General features: G+C 32.8%; 1 long non-coding RNA gene across 1 annotated transcript; it reads right to left on the reverse strand.

Annotated features, from left to right (window-relative positions):
- Positions 1 to 577: 577 nt before the first annotated feature.
- Positions 578 to 2467, reverse strand: LOC109340633. Its single transcript, XR_002106817.1, has 3 exons — positions 2183 to 2467; positions 694 to 1146; positions 578 to 616 (listed from the first exon to the last, which is right to left on the reverse strand). It is a non-coding gene; the product is annotated as an uncharacterized LOC109340633 (long non-coding RNA).
- Between the last annotated feature and the right edge of the window lie 4747 nt (positions 2468 to 7214).

Raw genomic sequence — 7214 nt, forward strand, 5'->3', positions numbered from 1 at the left:
ACGACAACCGTAGATAAAAGACAAAAAACCGTAGGTATAGCACAAAAAACTTACCTACGGACGTTTTTGTCCATCGTATTTAAGTCGATATACGTACAAATTTTCTCTGTCACTATAGACTTAAGTAACGACTATCTGGAACATGGGTATAAACGTTAACTTATACCTTCGGATTATGTCTGTCACTGAAGGTATTTATACCTACAGAGTTTTACCTATTACTATTGGTTTTAGTGACGCAAGTCATTATCATAGGTATAAAGCTAAAACTTATACCATCCACATTTGTCCATCACTATAGATTAATATATTTTTCTTATACCTACGGTTTTATTCTATTGGTATAAGTATTGGTGCTATTAAAATAGTCATACATATACCCACAGTTGCATTTCTACATCATTATATTTAAAATTAAAAAAGTCATAGGAGTTAACTATGTCCATCTAAAAATAACATAACTACATATAGCATAGACATAAAAAGTCTTATAATCTAAAAAATTACACAATTTGGATATTCATCTAAATATATACAAATTGTGTTTCCAAAAAAATAAAAAATGGTTCATTTTCTAGTTTGTTGCATCAAAAAGAAATTATTTGCTAACCTTCACCTGCAAAAAATAATAAAATCATCAATGAATGAATATAATAACTCAATGAAAAAACTCTATTAATAAAAAAATGATACCATATTCATTATCTTCATTACAATCTGAATTTGGAGAACCAAATAAAGTTGGGATAGTAGAAGAATCTTGAACCTATTGAAAGCGAAAGCTAAAGAATACAAATTAGTGAACTATTTTGGTGCGATCTATTTTGTCCTTAACTTAAAGTATCATGTATTAAAATGGAAGTTACTGAACTGTAGCAGATCAGTTCATAAAAAATAGATTAAGAATTAACTTTAGTACAACTATTAAACTATATCAATCAGTTCACAAAAGTCATACAAATATAACATGAACTTTGAAAAATAGATTTGAGGGGAAATATGGTAAACCTGCTTTGCAGCTTTTATCATGTCATCAATATCTTCTCCAGAAAACCGACTTTCCCATATAACGCACATGTCCTTTCTTATCAGGTCCGTTTACTTTGGAAAATATATATTCCTTCAAAGGAACACCACTTTGTGTGCCTAAGTGAGATGGTCCAGGCTCATCATTGTTATATTTGTTCAATTCTTCCTAAAATAATAAATAAATATATATATATATATATATATATATATATATATTCTACTTAATTGGACTTAAGTTCAATATATGAGGTTGTGTCCCTGAATCAAATAACATTACATGGAACAATTCAATGTTCACCACCATCAAGGAAAAAACAAAGAAGGAAAAAGGATAAGAGTAAAGAGAGATGGAGGAAAAAAAGATAGAAGTCTTATTAGTACTTCAAAATTGTCAACCAATACCAATGTGAGTTGAAGGAATAATTGACAGGGGTAGTTATTTGAGTGCTGAGATTAACTTGAATTTTGACATACCCCGAAGATTAGTATGAATTTGTATACATATGTAAACAAAACTAATATTAACCATACATATCCAATGAGATAATGTATTTTGTAATACTCCAATCCTTCACAATTGATTTAATTAAACCTTCACTTTGCATATACTGATATGCATGTACACAAATATTCTTTAGAACTCGGATATCTTCTTCGGAAACACTAAGCATTACAGAAAAGTAAACAAAATGATTCTTATTAAAATATAATGACCATATTCAAATACTTGCAAACTGAAAAGTTACAATTACAAACAGTAGCAGAGAAATGTAAACAACACGATTCTAATTGCAATTGCGGACAACAATCTAAAACCAAGAGCAACAACAAGAAGCTATAAGATTTTCATTATGCAGAATATAGCTCAAGTAGCATCAAAACAGCACTACCAAACTACTATTTCAATCCCTAAATAGATAAATTTATGTAACTCCATGAACTTATAAGCATTTCAGGGACTAACATAATCAGTGACGATTACAATTTCAAAAACCAAGAGGATTATTTCTACAATTAGTAACTAAGAGAACAGCTACTTACAGAGAAGCAATCACAAAAATCAAACAAAGCATCAAAACAGAGAAGCAATCACAAAACCCTGAAGTTAATAATTTTAACTCCAAATAAGTAAGAGTGTAATCTATAATGTTACCTCGGGGATTAGGCTGAGTTGGCCTCCCTACAGGGCGGGGCTCCGCTGTCTCGCCATCGCCGAGCCTAGACAAACCGATTCGGGTTCTAATCAGGGCCATCGTCGCACCCCGAACCGTCGGGTCTTAGAGTCATGCCTCCACCAAGAAGTCTGGGCCAGCCTGATTTTAGCCACCCACGACTCTTAATCACCGCCGCTGCCACTGAAACCGAGAGGGGAAAGTAAAAAAAATAGAGGCATGGGGAAACCCTTTTTCTAAATTGGTTTGGGGATTACGGGGGCATCCTTCTGTTACCCCCCTTTCTAATTTTTTTTTTATTACTTTTTATTCCTTTTTTGTTCATTATTTTTAAATCTATACATCGCTTTGTATTTTAAATCGGGTGGCGACATTAGCTACAGTTATATTTACTGTCACTAATACATATAGTTACCGACCTAGGTACTTGTAGTTATATTACACTTATACCTATGGTTTATGTAACTTTCATAGGTATATAAATCTATACCTTCGGTTTTGTCCGCTGTCACTAATACATATAGTTACCAACCTAGACATATGTGACTATATTACACCTATACCTACGGTTTCTTAATATCCATAAGTATATTATATCTATACCTACAGTTTTATTTGCAATTACTATAAGTATCAGTAGGTATATGACAAATTTCTTGTAGTGACTGTATGAAATTTCCATGTCACTCATCCATATTTGATAGATGTCATTGAGTATATTAATATGGTGATCATCGTGGTCAAATCACACTTAAATGTGATGAAAGTGGCAGTGGTTCCATAGTTAATATATGAGATGAACCAGATTGTATTAAGGAGAAGTCTAAAAGTAAATAACATACGGGTGCGCGCCTAAAGAACCTGTGATATAATTGTTTCAGGAAGATATGAAGCCCAAGTGGGAGATTGTTAGAAATTTATAATTTCTAATTAAGGTGGGCATCATATATTTGATACAATGATATCAACTATTTATTTCCGGGGTTACATTATAAGTGATCTAATTAGTGACACCCCTTAGATTTTTAAAAGCTGATAACATATATGAGCTTAATAGGTGAATACCCATCAGGTTACTCATAAGGGATATTGAGAACCCTATAAGTTAATGCATAAGAAAGGTTATGGTCTCAACACATCAAATCAAATTCAGTTTTCTCCTCTCACCATCAGAGTGAAAACGCAAGTCCCAAGAGGAATCAGATATTTGATTGAGGAAAACCATCATATCACAAAACTTCGTTAAGAAACGTAGATCAAAGGAGCACATCCAGCAACATGGATTCAGGTATGACACTGCACCATTTGTTTCATATATATGCGTGAGAATCATGAAATTTAAGATCCTAGAATTGGCATTTCACCAATCATGAGGAATTCTCAACACTCTCTTCTTATAGGAGAATGATGTAGAATCCTTGGACCAAGGCAAAAAGTACATTTTTATAAGTTCCAAGGCTAGTTATTTATTCTTTAATCGTTAGATTCCTAACAAACATTTTAAAGTTTTTGTATAGTAGAGGTTACAAATTTGAAAAGATAACAAGAAAGGAAAAAGAGATAAAAAAGAGCAGCTGGAGCATCTCTCCAACTTGGTTTTCCCCTCTCCAAATTCTCATATTCCTTAATTCAATTAAAAAAAGGAGTTACAAAAGCATCACTATAAACACCTACTCTTAATCCTATTATTTTACAAGAACTAATTCCATTCCAAAAGGTTTCCTTAGTTGGTTGAGGCAAAGTGGGGAGAAGGATTTTATACAAGAAGAGTTTGACCACAATAGAACCAAAAGGAAATTAAAGTTTGGAGATTGAAAATAGTGAAGAGGTTATTTAATATGGAAAAAAGAATAGCATCATGTTCCTACCCAAATTTGTATCATGGAGTTTATCTTGGTTAAAATGTTGTCGTTAAGGTTCTACCATGTGAGGAATTGAATAATACCCAGTATCAATTTTGGAAGTTGAAAAAAGTTATGATAAAGAGATTGGTGATTTATTATGCATGAAAAAGATGAATGTCTCTTTACTTGGTTCAACAACATACTTGTAGATAAGTACAAAAACTTTTATATTATCCACAACTAATACTTATGCATTGTTCATTGAAAGATGAATTGCTATGCAGAAGAATTAGTAAAGTAAAATACTGAACACAGATTTTCTTGATAATTTCAGGATAATTGGGTTAATATTCTTTTTATGTACAAATAAATTTCATAATTATTTTTATTTTAGTTAATAATAATTTAATATTTTAACTCAACGAATTTCATGAATTCTTTATAGTACATGTAAAGAAGATATTGCTCCTAACTTTGACACGGTTTTGATGAAGACATCAAGATCACAAAAAGAAGACTATGTTGACATATAAGATTCAAGCTTCAAGAAATTATAGATTAAAGTCTTCAATAAGTACTTCTATCATTGTACTCAATTTATATATTAGTAGCCATGCACAAAGGAAAAAAACTATTTTCAAAAGAATTGGATAAGTCTTGATTAAATGTCAATAATGCTAAGTAATGAGTTACTTGACCTGAATAATAGGTTATTAGATCTAGGTAACAAATTACTTGAACTATGTGGCAATTGGTAATAGGTTATTGGAACTAAATAACAGGTTACCTGACTAAGAAAACAATTACAAAGCATAACTGACACTGAGTAACCAATTAATGCATTGTATTAATCGATTACCACTTTGGTCAAAAAACGTTTGGCAATTGATTACACAGTCGTGACAATCTATTACCCATAGCTGTTGGAAACCAGATTTTCAAATTCAAATGAACAACTTTCATCTAAAGTGAATAGGTTTCATTTGTTGAAAGAGTGTTCTTTGCTGGTTATTGAGGCAAGTTTCTTATTGATTTATTTAATGACAGATCGATTATTTGCTCGCCATCTTGGTTTTGTTGGAATAAATTCCAACGCTGGTATAATGGTTTCAAGAATGTTCTTTTAATTAAAAACATAGCTTTATTGAATTATTAACAATTTCATACCATCTCGGCTTTGTTGGATTAATTCCAACGCCGGTATAATGGTATGAATTTAGCAAATTAACACAAGTGATAATAAGTGATATTTATTTTCGTTTTCCTTTATTAACCGAACTACTTCCTTATGGAAGGTTGGTAAATAAAAAATATATAAAGCAATAAATAAATGTTAGTTGCAGAATTTAAATGACAGAAAATAAATGTTAATTGCGGAAAATAAATGACAGAAAGTAAAAGTTAGTAGTTAGATCACTCATTATGACTGTATATTTTTCCTTTTCACAATGATACAATTTATGAATTAAATTGCACTTTGATTCAAGGTTTCTTTCTTTATCAACAAATAAAATTTATAAGTTAACACTTTGCTATTTTACATTTGCATCTCTTTCAAGATTCAATTGTAGTATAGTATATGGTTATGTCGAACCACAAGCAATTGCCTAATTGAAATTTACTCATACTTTGTAACTTTTACCAAAAGTAATAAACTAACAATTAAATTTGTTTTTGTGATTTTATGAACTAAGAACATGAAAAAGTAAAAAACTATCTATTTACAAATTCAAGTAACTCAAATGATTTTGAAAATATTACAAGTTATGTGTTATACTTTCGGTTTATCCCACACACCATTTCTAAATCCTTCATCTAGTGTCCTAGAATGGTAAGATGATTTCCAACCTTATGTAATACACTAAATAATAGTTAAGTACCACACGTCGGAGTAGGTTGTCACACCCTACTTCAGGCTCCATTAACATCATTTAGCCTTTTACATAAGTTGCTTAAAATATATGCTTGATGTGGCAAGTGAACTAAGGTGTAGGTTATACTTTTTAGTTCACTTGTCAACACTAAGAATAATCATTTTTGGATCTTTAAATCAAGTTTTAGGTGATCAAGCTAAAACCGCATTAAGAACTTCTTAAAGAATCAAAACTTAACCAAAAGGTAATAACTTGAATGTATTGAAATCAAAATATAATACAAATGAAGTGAAGAAATAACCTTATACCATAATCCAAATCAATATGTAGGAGTATGAGCCATCTATCCAAGGATGAGATGCTTTTGATTCCAAATGAGGTTACAAAATCATGTTTTTGCACCTCATTTGCCAACTCCATTCCCTTTGAATTTCTATGAACTAAAAGCCTAAGAATAGCCTAAGAACACTCTAAAAAGAGAGAGAACCGAAATGGGAAGAAGAAGAGAAATTTTAAAAGTATTTACAATGTATTTACAATTATGTGCAATGTGTAAAAGTGAAGGAATGGGTGTGCCTTTTATAGGCAAAGTGCATGCCGCTTAGGCCCCCTTTCTGGCTGCTTAGCTCCCTGTCTGGCACACCCAAGCTGGTGAGTCAGGAGCTTGTCCCATCTTGGCCAACTAGCTTGGAGAACTATTATGGGCTAGGCTACATGCATGGTGACACCTCCTACTTGCTTGTCTCATGCATGAGGTCATAAACTTGATCCAGAAGTTAGCTTTGGTTGGTTGCTTGGCCTGTGACATCATTCATGACATAGCCATTCTTCTAGGCCAATCAATCATTTTTCTAGTGGGCTAGACGCTTAGCTAACCTAGTCCCACACTTAACTGCCTGCTTGAGCAGTTTGGTTGACCTAGTCCCATGCTCAGCTGCATGCTTGAGCAGCTTAGCTAACCTGGTCCATGCTCAGCTGCCGGCTTGAGCAGCCTGGTCTGATCTGGTGCAGGCTCAGCTACCTGTTTGAGCAACTTGGCTGACCTGGTCCATGCTTAGCTGTCTGCTTGAGTAGCCTGGTTGACCTGGCCTGGTGCTTGGTGCTTGGCTGGATAACTTTGTGCTTGGCTGGACAGCTTTGTGCTTGCTGGACAGCTTTGTGAGCAGCTTTTCTTTGACTTTATTTTCTTCCAATCAAGACCAAGTTGCTTAGTCATGCTTAAGTTGAAGCATGCACCTTACCATGCTTAGTTTTAAGCACACATGTGTCATGTACTTTTGGCTTGATTTCTTCAA

Source organism: Lupinus angustifolius, unplaced genomic scaffold (genome assembly GCF_001865875.1).
Source record: "Lupinus angustifolius cultivar Tanjil unplaced genomic scaffold, LupAngTanjil_v1.0 Scaffold_215_12, whole genome shotgun sequence".
Lineage (NCBI taxonomy): Eukaryota > Viridiplantae > Streptophyta > Magnoliopsida > Fabales > Fabaceae > Lupinus > Lupinus angustifolius.